This window comes from Triplophysa dalaica, chromosome 4 (assembly GCF_015846415.1).
Source record: "Triplophysa dalaica isolate WHDGS20190420 chromosome 4, ASM1584641v1, whole genome shotgun sequence".
NCBI classification, from domain to species: Eukaryota; Metazoa; Chordata; class Actinopteri; order Cypriniformes; family Nemacheilidae; genus Triplophysa; species Triplophysa dalaica.
The window spans coordinates 13607246-13625785 of record NC_079545.1 but is presented as its reverse complement, the minus strand read 5'-3'; the positions used below and the strand labels follow the sequence as shown (position 1 = coordinate 13625785).

Below are 18540 nucleotides of genomic sequence, written 5' to 3'. Positions count from 1 at the left end.
TGACTCGCCTTGTTTTCGTGACACTGTTATCTAAGACAATTTGCAAAGTCTGATGTCTTCAATTTAAGCAAATGCTTATTCTATTGCGACAATTGCCTCGCGCGACAATAATTTGTGTTTGATTTCTCTCGCACACCCCACTACCCCAATATTACCCAAATCATCCCACTATCTCTCTTTCCCTCCACCTCCATCTTTCTCACCCCGCAGACCTATTTGCTTCATTGCTGTGTTCTGATCAGGCGAGAGAAAGCTTTCTCCGGAATAAATCACATTTTCTTTTTGACTAGCTTCTCAATACCTGTAATTTTCGTCTCATTTGTGACCCCTCCCTTTTAAGAACACTCACTCACTTTTTGCTTCACAATTTGTTCTTTCAGTTGAAGCAAAGAACATCTTGTTAAGTTTTTTTATAATGATTTTCATTTAGCTGAAAATTTCTCTGGTTTCTAAGTCGTAATGCAGTGTTGCTATAGCACTACCTTTGGTATAGAAGAGAAGTTCAATGAAAAATGTTAACCTGGTGATTTGGTTATTCTGATTTAATAAAGATGGATGGTCAGAATAACGGTGTAAAAATGTGAAATAAAACCCCATATGTGATTAGTTTCAATAGCATGTCTTCAATAAAATACACAGGAGATTTGACAAAAAATTGAGTATAATGCCTGTTGTTAAGCTAATGACACAATGCTTTTAAAGTGGTAGTTCACCCAACCCACCATTTAGTCGCCCTCTTGTCATTCCAAACTTTTTTCAATAGAACACAAAAGTAGATATTTTGAAGAACTTTGGTTATCGAACAATAGCGGTACCCATTCACTTATATTGTATGGACATAAAACCAATGCAAGTCAATGGAGACCGCCGTTGTTCAATAACCAACATTCAACAAAATATCTTCGTTTGTGAACTATCCCTGTAATGCACAAATTTGCCAAAACAGTATTTTAATCATTTTTAATTTATATAATAACCTTTTGATAGGGAATGAAATCTATATTTAATATTTCGGTGACACTTTACAATAAGGTGCTATTATTAGACATTAGTAAATGCATTAGGTAAGGGATAATGAACAGGCAGCATGTTGTTTTCGTTGAAATAATCCCCGACAGTGTGATCAGGACCTGACGCGAAGGGTTTTGTATCCCACCGAAGGGACTTATTTCACAATAACAGCCGGCTGATGGTGCATTATCCTGCTTATTACACGGCTACTTGCCACATGAGAAAAAATGGACATGAAATGTCAATTTGAAATATTTTATTGGCTCACTTTTACTTTCGGTTTTAAGGTAATAAACTACATTTAAATGTCACAAATGTGTTATTAGTTTTGAGAGGTTGTTATCTGGGAATAACGAACCTGCAAATGTTGCGACTGGCCAATCAGAATCAAGCATTCCAACGAGCCGCGAAATACCCAACATTAGTTAACAATGAACAATTTTATTTTCAGCATTTATTAATCCGTGTCAATGTTAGTTCATGTCAATACATTTATTCATGTTCATTTTTCATTCATTATTCATTTTTGTTCATGGGACATTGACTAATGTTAACAGTGACAACGTTTGATTTTAATAATGTATTAGGAAATGCTGAAATGAACATGGATTAATATGAATAAATGCTGTAGAAGTATCGTTCATTGTTAGTTCATGTTAGCTAATGCATTTACTAATTCTTAACAAACAGCACCTTATTGTAGTGTTAGCATTTATTATCAAGCTTGTTGCAAGGCATTCTGGAGGATTCAAACAGCACTGCCTTGAAAAGGTAGGTAGCCCACAAGAATTCAGAACAGAGTTAAAAAGGAATACGTATGTGAATGTGGAAAAGTTTATGAAGTTTGAATGTCAGGCAATATTTTGCATGGCTGAATCTCAGTTTCATATTAAATATACTGACACTGTCCTGATCCCCTCTGTTCTCCTGGGTACCGACTGCAAAACCATTCCTTCCCTCAGTCTCCTCTCTCAATCTTCTGCTTTTCACTATAAGTACCAGAGGACCTTTTTTCACCAACGTTCCTGTGGGGGTGTAGATACACACACAGACAAGTGACTGAAGGTCACGGCACGCCCGGGGGTAAGGGGTGGGAGCTTTCAATCAGGTTAATGTCCCTCTCTAGAGTATGATCTCTCTTTCTCTCTGAGATGGAAGCAAATCCACATGAAAGGGAGAGAGAGAGAGTGTAGTTAGAGATACGCTCTCATGAAAAGCTGTCATGCCACGTCAAAGGCGCGTATAATGCATGCATGAATCCATATCATGATGAGAATATAGCGCATGAAAAATGAGATGCATGAGAGAGAGAGAGAGAGAGAGAGAGAGAGAGAGAGTCAGATGGGTATTGAATAAGACAGGAGGGGAAGTTTAAAGAGATTAAGTTTCTGAACAGTTAGTAAACCTTTAACCTTATGATTGATTAAAAGATATAGTGATACATGCCAAATCACGAGGCAAATGGCAAGACTTGTTCACCCACACGCAAAAAATTTACTTCTGCGAATATCTCGAACCAGATTACTTGAATCAAATGACCTGCAAACTCAATTTAGGCCTTAATTAGAAGCATAGGCCATCTGGGAGAGCTATTGTGTTTATGTTAGCCCGTCTGTAAAAGTGTTTAACCCCTCACTGAGACTCTCTCCGACTCAAGTTGAACTTCCACACTTATTAAAAAAAAGCTTTACAATACGTTTGGAACAATCTAGGTCACATCGACAACGAACACACGACTAGAAGGAAGAAGACGTCATATTGTACGGAAAATAAATACACGTACACACATGCACACAAACCCACATACGAACACAATGTTTAGTGGCATGTGTTGTGTTTGTTATTGTCCTCAATGTGGATTTTTCTAAATAGTCAGGTCATCCAAATCCGTAAAAATCCGTAATTTATTCTCCCTCACGTTATTCAAAACTTCATTCTTCTGTGGAAGACAAAAAAAGACATTTTGAGAAATGTCTTGGTGCTTTGTATAATGTAAGTCTACACCAGCGTTCTTTCAAATATGTGTTTAGCAGAGGAAAGAAAGTCATAGCTTTGGATTGACATAATCGGTTGAGTTAAGGATGACAGAATTTTCATCTTTAAAGGAACTATTACTTTAATCCTATTCTACTACAAATGAATGTAGTTATACTTAAAAAAAAATAAAAAAAACAATGATTGTCCAGACAGTTTATCGCAACTGTAAAGAAAATACTGATGAACAACATTTCGTCTCAATGACCTCCTCAAAAGGAGAGTCTACAACATTTATCCAACTTTTATAAATGTTTTACATTCCTATACCCCCCGATGTAAAGCCAGAAGCAAGTTAGAAGCACACACAGAGGCGATTTCCATGTCACTCACAATCGCTCTTCCCTCTCATGAATTAGACATGTGCAGCCTGGCACGCTATTTAAAATCTTTCGTTTAATAGAAAATCGACTATAGGCCACTGTGGATGAGTTTCTAAAACAGCGGCGTCGTATAAAGCCTCGGCCGTGAATAAATTCACTCCAATCTGACCACCTTTTCACACATGCTAAATCACAGAGAGAGCAGTCAGAGCTAAATTAAAACATCCTTTTATTACGCCCAGAAATCGAGCGTGACAGAGGAATAATACGGGTGATTCATTAGCTGACGTCGCTAGCGCTAATCAGTGCCGCACAGAGCGGAGGGAGACACTGCAGAGTAGGCCTTCTGATGCTTATCTGAAACCCAGTGGTTTTGCATTGGGTTTTGCTGGAAAACCGGCTCCAGATCAGCGCTGAGTGTTGTGTACGAGTCTTGGTTTAGTGCTGACTGCGTTTGCTCCTTATCTGAGGTCAGGTGTGTCAGCTATGGTTTTGTTGAGACATGGGTCTTAGATCAGTGCTAAGTGCAAGAGCCTTGGTCTGGAACCGACTGTGATTAAGTGCATTTTTGGAAAACACAATGGTGGTACTTCACGGTACGCCCCTTGAAGGCTTTTTAACCACTGGGCTGCACACGATTTGGTAATTGCAAAAGTCTTGATCTGGCGCTGACTGCACGAGTCTCTGGAGTATAATCATTTAGTACGTAATATAACATCTATGAGTCCTAGCGTGTTTGTAGAAGCCTCAATATTGATCACTAGTTATTGTGTCCTTCACTTTTTACTGGGTCCATCTGCACAAGGTCAGTCGTAAGGTCATAAAAGTCTGTCCCACATAAGAGCGCCATTGTGGGTCAGCGAGGCAGGAGTGGCGGCCGGCGTCTGTGCCGTCTTTGTTGAGTGACTGCACTCTTGCGTCGACCTTTGAACCTTCTAGAACCGAATTATTCATGAGGTCATGATGAGCGACCTTCGCTTTAAATTAGCTCGCTGGCAAGCTGACCCTCACCCTCTCTCTTTAAAAATAGTAAAAAGAAAAAGAAAGAAACGGTGGTTGTGACTAATATGAATTTTAAGTTCATACAGTCGAGTGGGGCTGCGGAGTGTTTTGAGCCGATATAAGCTCATCTATGTAAACGCTGTGGGTTGCTTTTGTTATTTCTTTTACTGTGCCAGCGTGTGGGGAAAGAACCATGAAATACCCTCCACCTGCTGCCGGGCCTGGCAAGAAATTAGCAACCCGCAAACAGGGCCAGCGTGGATTAGCTTACACACACACTTTGACTAGACAGTGAGGGGGCGGAAGCTCTTTCTGAGATGCCGGTTGAGATTCAGTCAAGAGAATCTTCAGTGCTAAGTTAGTTTTATTCATGCACCACCTTTTAAAAGTGCCATGCCCTTGGAGGCAAAAGGCATTTCTCATCATAAAATGAATTAAAGTGGATTTCAAGGAGACTGATTTTGAAGGCATTTCGAGTTTCATGTGTGTATACCAGATGATCGTGATGTACTTTCAATTAACCAGAAATGTCTGCTTTTATTTGTTACGCTCATTGAGTTCAAATCTACTACTGTCAATGTTCTCTTAGATGGCACCTTTGGGTCTTAATCAATTTTTGGTTCCCAAAACATTTGTTTAACCTACAGAAATTTGCTAAGATGTTCATTTTAATTCAGCTCGGTTGCCATAACGATAACTTCATGCACCAGCTGTTGAAAATATTAAATTATAAAAATCCTGTTATTTTTAAGTTTAAAGGTCCAATGTGAAATTTCTCTTCATAGGTGTATAAAGACCTTAGATAATGAAGCGTTATGTTTTTATTACCTTAGAAATACATCAAAGGTCCACTCACGTAGAATTCACAATGTTGTTTCTACAGTAGCCCTAAATAGACAAAATGCTCTACAAATTGTTTCGTACACACTTTATCTCCTTCGGAGAAAAAAACTAACAATGAAGATAAATCTCTCTTAAGCTATTTTATCTTTTAAATATAGATGATAATTTAAAATCAGATATTATAAACAGTATTTTTTCTACATTTTTGCTATAGGACACATGTGAAGAATATTTTGTTAACCACCCATATGCAAGATAGTTCATCCAGTATGAGTTAAAGTGTGTTTATGTTTAATAAGTCTAGCGGTACACAGTGTTTGGTGCATCTTTTTGTAATTTAGGCTTTTAGTGTGTGTGTGTGTGTGTTTTAATCAAACTGTTCGAACTAAACAAGTGTTTATATTATAGTGTTTATAAGCTGAAGATGATATATTATAAAGAAAGTCAAAGCATATGTGGCATATGAGAGTGAGTAGAGAGATTTTGGATGGTTTTACTGGTACGCGTGTACAGTATACAGTGTTGTGTTTATAGAAGCGGATCTCAAAGTAAAGCTCTGGCTCCAATGCGAGCCTTTTCACAACAAACCCCAGGGCTGTGGGAGATTTATCCGACAATTTTCCTCATAAAAAGTAAAAACCGAAACAAATCTCGTATTTGGAGATGCCCACTGATAAAAACAGGCCCTGGATTCAGGACTCTGCCCCCACCAAACAATTATTATGTCCTCTGGTAACAAAATGAAGTGTTCTCGTACAGATTGTCCGTTTCTTTTTGGATGATCAATGTGAAGCGTTACAAGTCGTTTGTTTGACAGGAGAAATTACGATGTAAAATCAGTTGCCTTGTTAGTTGACATTTTCATATGGGTAAACTTTACCACCCAGAATTACCCACATTGTTCTCAGTGACCTTTTTCACAATGTCTGTAATTTTATTATGTTGCATTTTTTTCCTGGTCTGCTTTTAAGAATAAAAATGATTGAAGAGATTGAAGAAAAACAACAGATGGCATTTTTGTATGGTGCATAAAAAACAACTTCAAGCAATTTGGTTTCTTTTCAATTGTTTAAAAAAATCAGCTGGCCTTGCATTTCACACAAGTTCAGCTCCGCTTTAAAACAATCTGTTGATGATAAAATAAATAATATTTCTTCTAACCACGTTTAAGTTTTCAACAGCAGAGATTTTCACAAGCGACGTGAAGGTCTACAGATGTCCAAGGTGGGGAAGAAGAGCTCGTGGGTCGGCTTTCTAAAGGTTACTGATAACTCAGAAACTAGAGAAACTGGAATATTTTAGAGGAGTTATATTCATGAGCTATGAATAATAGAAAAACACACATATCCATTTCAAATAAGCTCACACTAACATGCTTTATTGACCGTTAGAAATGTGACGGCTCACAAAAACACGCACAGAGGTGAGGTAAGGTTGAGGTGAGCTCATTTGTTTACCTCAGTCTCCATCCCAAAGGTAAAACAGAGCCACTACACATTATAATGAGGAAATACTACGGTTTCCAACACATCAGACTACTTCAGTCCCTAATGTACCCTTACACAACTTCAAGCGTTTTAATAAAACATGACATCATAATGAAGCATAGTTGACTGAATAATTTGTGCGTGTGGATGTTTTTTTAAAAGTGAATCAACGTTTCTGTTGAATCATCAGGTAAATACTTTGATGGCAGTCTGTTAGCATAGCCAGCGCATTTAGTGAATATTCAATGAAAGGAAACCAGCTGTTGTTTATCATTTAAATAAATGATGCACACGCTATCGTAAGGTTAATTATGATTTGGCTTGATTATCCCCAACATACAAGGCAATACTCAGTGAGGATAATTAAATAAGCTAGATAAATTATTCATACACATACTGTAAGTCTAAAAGAGTCTAAATATTGTGTATTCTACTGTTTTATATTCATGCTGATATTTTTAAGAAACCTCATGAACTGTTTCTTGAACTAGGGCTGTCAAATGATTAATCACAATTAATCGCATCCAGAATAAAAGTTTTTTACATAGTAAATTTCTGTGTACTGTCACTGTGCATATTCATTTTGTAATTATAAACACAAAAATATACACATACATGTATAAACATATATTTAGGAAATATTTATATGTATTTTCTTATACAAGCCAATAATTGAAAGTATTTATAGATATTTAATCATTTTTATATTTTATTATTATTATTTTATTAAATGTATGTGTACGTTTTTAAACAGTAAATACAAAATTAATATGGACAGTACACAGACATATATTATGAAAAAATGTTTGTGATTAATCATTTATAGCCCTAATTTAAACGCAAGAAAAGGGGTGCAGATCTCTGTCTTTAGTGATCTACACACCATGAGTCGTAGAGCTCAGTGGGTTTATCATTTTAATTTTAATTTAAAAAACTCCTAAAACTTTAAAAGGAATCTAGTGAGAATCATCATTGAGAATAATGCATTAAAGCAGGCTTAATTGTTTAATGCATGAGATCATTTTGATTTGACATTTTTTTTACATTTACAGATTTGGGCAACACTTTTATCCAAAGTGCATTAAAAAAATACATAGTATCAAGTTGCGTTTTCCTAGTAAACATTATCTTGGTGTTGCCAGCACCTGGGTCCAGCAATTGAGCTACAGGAACTAGTTTTGTACCGGACATGCTTAAAAATAACCTCGGCGTGCTTGCTGAGATTCACAGAGGTACACTTCAGATCTATCTTTGTGTTCTTAGAGACACACACAGAAGGAATATGAGAGTACAGCTGAGCATGTGCCAGCCAGAGAGTGACGAGAAGCAGATGAAAGGAACAGACAGACCCTGAGAATAAAAGAAAAAACACAGAGAGGGCAGATGGATGACACACAGAAAAGAAAACACAACAAGAACATAAAGGTGACTGACAGAGAGAAGGCAAGCTAAAGAAGCCAAGATTGAAAAAAGAAGCACTGCATTGAGAAAGAGGGAGTAGGTTTACAGTGCAGAGAATGAAGTGAAAAGCAAATGAAATCCACAGAGGGCGAGTCAGAGAGAGAGAGGTCTCAGAGGACACAGATGAGGTCATCTTTATTAATAACGTCACTACTAATACAGACAGGCAGACCGGTGGGTGCGTAGACAAATTTAATAGGACAATATGTTCATGCTCATGTCCCCCGCGTGTGCTGCTCTGTTCCATCTTTCAAAGCCTCCGAAATGAAATGAAACATTGTGGCTGACTTGGAACGCTTTATGGAGCCGGCAGATGTTTTGGTACCACTGATGGGACAGGAATGAATTATGTATAGTATATATATATAATTTGCATATTATGGTTGTGTTCAGTTTTGGATAAATTATATTCATAATCAACTCTCCTCCAAGTTTAAAGTCTCCATTTTTGAGCATTATAGGATTGCATTCTCCACAAAGGATAGAAGCAGTCTCGGCCCTTAAAATTTGGCAAAATGTCAGCATAAAGTGCTAGCTCACCCAAACATGCTGTAATTTATTCACCATAATGACATTTCAGTCCTTTATGTCTTACTTTCTTCCATTGGGCATGAGAGGAGAAATTCTGACTTTTGCTGATGTTGCTCTTTCTACCATACGATGAAGTAAATGGAAATCTAGGCTGTCGCTCCCTAATATCAAGAATAGAAAGTCAGGAACAAGGTGAATAAATGATGACAGATTTTTTGCGTGAACTTTGCCTTTAAGCTGTCAACCTTTTGAAAACACCCGTCATGTCGGAAGCCATGTGATGCCTTAAAATGCGGCCAACGGAGGCAGCTCACTAGATGTGGAGCAGAGCTTACGTGTCATTGTGTAGAAGTTTGTGTAGAAGAATGTTGCCCCTGTAATAACCCAGCAGTGCCGATCTGACAAAATCACAGCATAAAGAAAAGAACGACAAGGAGAGAGAAAGAAAGAGAGAGAGGTTACACAGGGCCACGTGGTGGTTGGAAGCTTGGATGGATTAGCGGCACATCTGTCAAAAGCTAACAGAGAGAGAGAGAGAGAGAGAGAGAGAGAGAGAGAGAGAGAGAGAGAGAGAGAGAGAGAGAGAGAAACACATGCTGCTCTCTTACTCTACTGCCAAGCCAACTGCACATTTTACTGTCATGGCAGTGCATGGTATTTCAATTCAAAGTCATCTCACTGACAGTCAAAGAAATAATTCATCCAAAGAAGAAAATTCTGTCATATTGTTCTCAGCATTTATAATGCATGAAAAGAAAGTTCAGCGTAAAGTTTACTTTATTCTCTTTGCAATGAAAGCGAATGGTGATCTGGGTCTGCCCTGTTGAAAACAACAGCATATGCTGGTTTGGTATGTTTTGATACTGGTTTGTGGTGGTTTAAGCTGGTCATGTGCTGGTCATTAGCTGGTTTAAGCTGGTCAAACCACCATCAAAACATACATAACCCAGCATATGCTGTTTTTTTAAAAGGGTGTAAAGCTTAAAAAGTACCAAATGTAATTGAAATTCCCCATGCGTGTAACATAAAAACTTGCATGCCGATTTCCAAGACTTCTGATGTGATGTGAAGTGAGTGTGTTCTAAGCCATGTGGTGCCTTTGTGTGAGCAACAGAATGAAATTAAAGTCACTGATAAACTTCAAATGACATGAGTGAAATTGGAGAGCTGTGTTGTAAAGAAACAGATTTCAGTTCCTCCCACAGAGTTATCATATAACTTGAGAAGACTTTGAACGCAAACTATTTTATGGCACTTTTAAGATGAAGCTTGACAGCCCCTGGTCTCCATTTATTTTCATTGAATGAAATGCGAAGTCAACATCCTGCCAAAATTATCCTTTTTTGTTTGACAGAAGAGAGAAAGTCATACGCCTTTGGAACCGTAAATGAGGGCAGAATTTTTATATCTGGCTGAACTATCCCCTAAAACCAATCTTACCTACACCTCCGGCTGTGTATCACTCTCTCTCCCCTTCTTTCTCTTTTCAGGAGTCTGTCAGTAGATGAGGATTGAAACTCTATCTCGGTTCCTTTATGGGCTGCTAGTCCAGACTTCTCCAGACTGGTAATGGATCTCTAATAGGTAAAGAGCTCAGAAAGAGGAAGCGGAGGCCCCTTTCTGCTCTGCGGCTCACAGGCAGACACACTCAAACCCTCTCCCGCTTCGCTCGAATTTTATTTAGAGCCACCTTTCGGTCAATGGCCTGCTAATAAACTGCTGGTAAATGCTGTTAAGTGTTAAAGGCACTATTAAAATCCGCTACGGACCCAGAGCCAATCAATGACCGTGAAATTCTCCAGCACGGTTAGCGTGCATCTTTAAATTGATACGTGTGGGGTGCGAGATGATTTTGTTATGCGTGCAAGCCCTTTCTTATTTATTTTTTCCGGGGAACAAAAAGATGGCAAAGAGCCAGGAAGACGGATGAAAAAAAGGAGACGATGTTAAGGGGGATGCCGGTGGGCTGGCCTGGGGTCAATGCCATGAAGTACAGAACAAACGAAAAGCAAGACTAGCAGTGGAGGGCACTTCAGGTCCCCGCCGGAGAGAACGGAGGACACCTGCGCTGCATCCGTGATTGTGATAGCGTCTAAGGAAGCCAAACACACACACGGAATCTATATTCACATCATCATTTGTCCCGGAAACATTTTTTTTATAGATGATAAATGTATGTTTTTGAAAAATGAATCCACTCATTCCAGTAGCTCTCAAATGATACCCATATGGATTTTCAATGCATGACATATAATCACATACTCCGGCCTGCTATCCGACACTAATATGTAACTCATATCTCAACTTTCAGGTATGGACTAATGGAGTAAAGCACTACAGATCGCCTGTGACCGCCCGAGCGCAGCTTAACCCGCACACACAATACAGCTTTGTTAACGCTAGCAGGAGAAGCCCACCACTACAATACAGGGCACACATAGCGCCACACGGTGAAAAGCCGCGAGATACGTTCTGTCAGACAAACACCTATACACGCACAGCCACAGTAAGGGTTTTAATGGTAAGCCTGTGTTATTAATTAAATAAAAGCTCCCTTCGGGAGAGTGAGGCGCTTGGATTGTGTGAATTTAATCAGCACACATATAACAGCTTTAGAAAGAAGACAGAGAGAGAGAGAGAAAGAGAGAGGGGTAAATTCAAGCTGTGATCGCACTCATTTTCTGTCTACAACGTAACAAAACCTTACATTTTAATCAAAGAAATGAGATTGCTACTATTATTGGGAAAATAGTTGTGATTGCGAGAGTGTGTTGATCGTTCCCATTGTATTGTGTATTTGCGTTAGATGGCTCCTTTTATAATCAGTGTAGCAAATACAATGCAAGTAATTGGCTGCAATACAGATTTGTGTGTTTGACTTACAATTCGAAGAGAAAACAAAGAGTGGACAGAAAGGTAACCGTGGGACCTGGCTGGTTTCTCCCATACGTTTTTCTCCATTATCCGTCAACCTCTTAAAAAAAAAAAGATGCTTTATTGATTTTCTCACGCGCACCAAAGCCGGGGCTTACAGGGGGGTTTCCTCTCTCCCTCTCTCTCACACCGCTTATTTCGCCACGATGCTATACGATCATAATGAAGAGAGTTTTTCTCACTCCGACTTTTTTTTTCTCGCTGCAGGAACTTTACTTAATAGGCGCAAATAATAAGCTTCTAGATAAACTGTACCATGTGTGCTGGAGAGCTGGAGCAAATCAGAGAGAAAAAGAGCAGGCCACACGTGGAAAGAGTCTATTACAAACACACAGGAGCACTCGCCACAAGGATCGGGGGAAAATAAGACTCACTGAAGGGAGAAAGAGATGGAGAGAGGGACCGTAAAATGAGGAGTGATGGAGGAGATTGATGCCGTGTTTGCCGTCCGCTGGTTTCCAGTTATCTCTGTTTCTCAGGTCTAGCGTTTACAGTTTACTTACACACACGATCTGGCCTTTTCCGGATAAAAACATCTCCTCGTACTTTCTTTTTGTGCCAGCACTCTCTCTCAGTTTTGAAGAGAAAGATATTTGGGAGAATGCTTGTAAGCCAACACATCTTGGCCAGATTGAGTATCACAGTAAGAAAAAGGCTTTATACATTTCTTGGATATTTAAAGAATGTAGGAAAGCAAACCGTTTTGGGGCACTTTGGACAACCATTGTTATTTTTCCTACTATGGTAGTCAATGGTGGCCAAGAAGTGTTGGTTACAAGCATTCTTCCAAATATCTTTCTCTGTGTTTATCGGAACAAAGACATTTATAAAGATTTGGAACAACTCGAGGGTGAGTAAATGATGACAGAAATTTATTTTTGGGTGAACTGTCCCTTTAAGTATTTGGATAAAATAACAGGAACTTCACATGCACATCCATCTCCTGAAGGTTTAAATTTGATATATTTGCTACTATTCTGCCAGCTTTATTACATAGAAAGTGAACTACTTATACATCTACTTCTGTTTCTAATTATAGAAATACATTTAATTTGAATTAAAAAATAAATATGGTGTGAAAACAGATCTGACATATGAATCTGTACACTGTCCGAAAAATAATATCTCTTATTCTAATATACCTTAGTGTTTTTTCATTATCCTAAAACTTCTCTCTGTTTACATTAGATTTTGAGTTCTGTATTTTTCAGTATGCGCTGCTGGACCTCTCTATATTCTCTCTCTGTTTGAGTGACAGAGCTGGTGTTGCAGTGTGTGAGAGACGCAGTAGGAGGTGTGCAGCATGTTGCCAGCCGGGGTTAAAGGTCGTCCTGCAGAGGAGGGGGAGGGGCTCACACTCGCTCTCTATCCAGGCTCTAATGGTCCAACAGACTCGCTATTGTTACACCACACCGGGGTCCTGCACATCTGGGGGATCTACAGTACATTGCCGCCCCCTGATATCTCTAAAAACGGCAGAGAAGCCACTGTACACCAGGAGGCAGCAGTCTTGGGGTGGTCCGGGCATGAGAAGGGAAGTGCAGGGAGGTTTTTTTTGTAGACAAATCTCCTGAGGGAGGAAGGCGGTAAGGCAAGGGGCCGAGGCCAGCTGTGGAGCCTTTTCCCTGGCTGTTTCTGCCCCCTCGGCAACAAACTGCTACTTTTATTATGTGCTGTTTCTTATTCCCAGAACGAGTGCGTGTCGGTGAATGCTAGTGTGTGTGAATGTTTGTTCCTCTGCTTGTTTCCTGCTGCTAATGGTCCGGACTTGGAGACACACGGGAAGGTATTATGTTAAAGGGGGAAACAACACAAAACCAGGTTTTTTCTTACAAAAAATGCAAAACTGCTAGGCTTGTATGGATGGTTTCTAGAGCGTTGCTAGGTGACCGTCTCCAAATCTGATTTTCTGGTCCTCAGACAGTGCTCATGTTCCTCCTTCAGTCTAAGTCTGATATATGTTTTTGTCCATCTTACCGGGAAATCGCACAGTTTAGAAAGGTATCAGTATACCCCTCTTCAACACGTCGCATGATTTGACCTATCATTCACGTTCGTACAGTGCAGATTGATTTATGTACGTAGTTTAATACTTCGGATTAGGTGTTTGTTCAAATCCTTGCCTTAGCAGCTGAGCTCTTATAATACAAACCATAAAGCTGAACTAGAAAAACAGAACACCCCCCAACTGCTTATCTGCGCAGATGGATCTAAAACACACTGCCACGTTTGCATTACGGCCCGGGCTAAAACCTGCACAGAGAATCAGCGACCAAACTGCGTGTGAGTAAAAATTAGTCCCAAATTGTAGGTAAAGTGAGATACGAAGCCAGATGCAACAACTCGAGCCTGAGATACATTAGAACAAACATCTGTTAGGCACTGAGGATAAACATAGAAAAAGATAGAACGAAGGAAAGAGAAAACAGCAGGGAGGGAGAGAAAAGCACAGACATGGGATTGCTCTTCTAAACAACGTTTCTGTAAACAACGTTCCCAAAAGGACTTTTCACAAAAGGAAATCATTGATCAGGCTTTTTAATGCAATCCAGCTTCTACCTGTGGCTTCAAATAGAGCAAAACAATAATCTGACACTAAATCGAGGACCAAAAGGGCGGTCACGTGCCAGTCTCATACATATACAAAAACGCCCGGCTTGAAAAAATCACTAGCGCGGCCTGCAGCGAGAGGCACTAAAATAGCAGATGGTCGATACCGGTCATTTGCTAGCAAACGAGAGGGCCTACGCTCTCCACCTTTACCCTCTTTGCGGTCGTCCATATGTAGCTCGTAAAAGATGGATCCGTCTCATCACGGGTGCTAGAACAAGCCCCAGGGTGAAGAAGGCGACAAAACGGAGCGGGATGAAAAGCTGTTTTAGACGGCATCCATGCAGTGATGAGCTTTGTATTTTTTATGTCTTTGTCTATGGGAACTTGATTTTTGCGTGAATCGGAAACACTCATTCCTGTATCACTTTCACAGCTCTGTGTGGTTGTGTTTCACCACCTCTGGTCCCCAGCTGCGCATACACAGACAAACACACACACATACACACGCAATGCATCACATCATTCCAGCATGGGCACACACTGGGGGATGGTGGAAATTAAGGTACCCTAAAGGAATAGTTCACTTAAAAATGATGATTTTTGCATTATTTACTTCTAGCCTCATTAAGTGTATGACTGCCTTTTTTCTGTGACCCTAGCTAAATAAAAATATTGTTTTGATATGTTCCATACAATGACGACGTTCAAAGTGACCAGAAACGTCAGTATATAATGAACCAACTAAAAGAGAAGACCATCTGAGGTCCATACAAAAGATAATCTCGCCCTCCAGTGAGCCATTTCCTCCAGAACTGCTGTGAGCAGATCATTGAATCGGTGAGCTGAACAAATCATTCAGACCCATTTCTGAACCTCGTCCTCAGATCCATCGGAAAGAACTCGAATCAATGATCCGTTAACTGATGCCTGAGTTCGGTTCACTGAATCGATCATTTTTATAAACACCGATGCTAGAAAAGCCATGCAGATTTCTCTTACTGTGTTCTTGTTCTAATAAGAAAAATTCCTCACTAATCTACACATGCACACAAGCTGCACTTAAACACACACACAGACTTTCTTTCGAACACACACAACCTCCCTCATATTTGCAGTGCGGCTCTTAACGCACTCTTCCTTATCCAAACATCACCCCTGTCCATCTCCCTGCTGTTTTCACTCGCCCATCCCAACAGATGAGCCGTCCGCCCGCATCCACTCAAGACCAGGGACTCATGACCTCACCGCATGACCTCACTCCACTTCTACACGCCTCTCCTGAGAACCCACACCTGGAGCGCCATTACAAACATAGGCGGATGCGGGGAACAGCATAGTGATGGAAAATAATGAGGGGTCCATTCGAAAGGGTCAATATGCGTCGCTACATCACATCAACTCCCGGCAGAGAGAGGACAAATAACCCTCGTATGACGTGAATAGAGAGCACTTACAATAATCCCGAGGATGAGGAAGGTGCACACAAGATGCAGTATCACAATTGCCTATTGATTTCCTTTACTTGAGAACAGAAGAGAGACATCCCGTCTGTTAGCACTATAAGCAGCGTGTGATAACTGCTTGACCGTGCTCAACACGTATGTGCAAAACAGCATGATGTTGGGTCGTAACCAGACCCAAGGCCAGAACATGTGCTTGGTGATGTCAGTGCTGTAATCCAATAATTCATTATTGTGATCGGAGTTCCTGTAAGGGCAGATAGTGAGAACTATAGTGCTCAGAAGCCCTCAGAGAGGTTTTCCTTTCTCTTGGCACTGCGCAGTCTATATGTTGTTGACATTATGATGTGTGTTTGACACACTCAAACAATGAATGATCGCATTGATCACTTTATCTTTAAGACATCTACAGTAGCGGGTTTTTTATGGTTTAAACTGGTCACATTCTGGTTCTTATTTTAAGCAGCTTTTTAATCCTTTAAGCATCAGTTTTAAAGAGCTATTTTCATCCGACCCAATAATATATGTGTGATATCAAAGTACTACGGATTAAACATTTGTTGCTCACAATCGCCAGCATAGCCATTGTCTTTCCCTATCTTTTCCTTCTGAATTCATCCTGTCAATCTACTAAACCCTGTATGGGAATGTGATTGTTTCTTTAGGTACTATTGACTAAGGAAGGATGTGAGTCCATTGTAACACAACAATGAGAAGATCTTCCCTCCAGGGGCTCCATTTGACTCTCAATGGATTTAAGGAACATCTGGACCGAAGAGTCTGTGGGCGCCCAGAAAGCTATTTTCTCCCGGTTGCATTTAATGCAAGAACACTGTCCAGTGATGGCTGGAAAACAAACACGAATGGAGCTCCATTTTACAGAAACAGCTCTGCTCTCTCTCCCTGGTGTTCACTAATAACGATGACAGTGTCACAATACAAAGAAACAGCATTGTTTTAGCCTTCCAGCCTCTTCTACGCTTACAGAAACAGTTTAAATCACTATATTGTAGTAGACAAGCAGTGCCGTGCTACATCATCATCATTCTATTATATGACGTCACGGACACACAGTAAAGCTAGCTTTAAATTCCCAGTCACATCCTTTGTTCCCAATATATGGGAATTAAATATATATGCATTTAACCCTTACATCACCTTTTAGCATTTAAGATTTTAATGAAGACAATTTTTGGCTAATTTATAAACCATAAAAACCGGTCTTAAAGGTTTCTGAGGGAACGCTTTGGGTCTATAAGTGCAAGAAATTCAGCACACTTCACCTCAGACCCCCGTATGTTAAGCATTTTTCCGCCTGAATGAGCGTCCAGTTTATGAAAACACGAATGTCCACTCCACGAGCGCGTGGTCACGCTGTAATTATTGTAATCTCCTGTATGCAGCGCGCGCTTCATTACAGCCGAGCAGTCACAGAGAGAAAACGCGCTCTGTTTGTGTCAAAGCTAAAAAACGGCTGGTGGCCAGTTCACATCCTGGTTGTGTGGACGTTACTTTTGCATTCAAGTTTGACAGAATATACGCATCTCAGTGTTTTGTAGATACAGTCTCAGCGAGGAGCGCGTTTGATGTGCCGTGAACGTGCCAGTAACAAAAATGTTACTGCACTGTGAAAAAAAAGTGCTGATGTTGGGTAAACTATCATATAAACGAAATAAAGGTTTGTTTTGTGATGTACGTATGTTCGCTCACGCGAACCTTGTGCGTAAAGATTTGAATGTCTTCTTTGGCACGGTGAACAGTGGTTCGTGGGCAGTTTTTTAAACCCGCACTGCGCGATATCCAAGTTATATTCATCGACACAAACTGCTTTCGATAATGTCAAAATCGTTCATGTTAAACTTTGTCTATAAACAGTAAAAGGCAACAGTTGGAGATTCGCCGAGTGACTTGATGAAGGTATCGAATATCTTTTCCTCCCCCATCGCTTTCACAATAAACTTTAACGCAATAAAACAAGATACCTGTTAGTGTTACAATAATTTATAACGGCACTGAATGTTGCAACGATAGCATGTTGCAATAATCCAGCTGCATTTGTAATGGAAGCGGCAAACTTACCTTTGGTGACTCGGTGCAACGGCTGTAAACACGTCCACAAGCGTACGAAAACGCACTCGGCGGTTCGTCTTACAACGCCATATCAAAACGCGACCAACAAATTCCACATTTCCCAAAGAAAGGCGCTCAGTTCCTTCTGTTTTCCCTCATGCTTTCTGTCTCTGAAGGCTGGAGGATCGAGCGTTGAGATGGTCGGTGTCGGTTTACGCAGCGTAACTCTCTCCGTTTACTCCCTTTGTAGTAGTTCTGGCGAGGGAGGGTGTCAAAACCCGTCCAAATCCACTTCTTAAAAGCGGTTCCCTTCCGTTTCACCAACTCGAACCCGCCGCCCTTGTTAAAGTGAGGCTCTCTGATTCATCAGCCAGATACAGACGTGGCTCAAAAGATGAGAAGCGCAGATCCGAACACACCGCACACACACACACTGCATTAGAGGATATACTGCCTCCCGATGGGTATCCGTAAGCGATGAGGCGGACCGGTTTCTCACAAAAGCATTACAAACAGGTCCCCGCCCCAACCACCCCTGTCCTGTTTCGGAAACGGGACCGGAATATCATCATAATAAAGACAAAGTAGAACATTTGCAATTCTCACATGTGTTTCTTTGCTTTACTACACTACAATAGTTTGTTTATTTTGTAGATAAAACCACAGTATGTCATACAATACAATTTGACAATTCAAAAGTAAAAGGTAATAATATAACCTGACGAACACTAACAGACTCAATGTCTTGCTATAGTTTTAACAGACTTATAGATAGATAGATAGATAGATAGATAGATAGATAGATAGATAGATAGATAGATAGATAGACAG

General features: G+C 40.1%; 1 protein-coding gene across 2 annotated transcripts in view; it reads right to left on the bottom strand.

The window, feature by feature from the left end:
- Window positions 1–18147, bottom strand: part of sema4c (sema domain, immunoglobulin domain (Ig), transmembrane domain (TM) and short cytoplasmic domain, (semaphorin) 4C) — a 45710-nt gene extending 27563 nt beyond the window's left edge. For both annotated transcript variants that reach the window (XR_008906505.1, XM_056746185.1), the window contains exon 1: window positions 17719–18147. The gene's annotated coding sequence lies outside the window, so the exon portion shown is untranslated. The remainder of the gene's footprint in view (window positions 1–17718) is intronic.
- Between the last annotated feature and the right edge of the window lie 393 nt (window positions 18148–18540).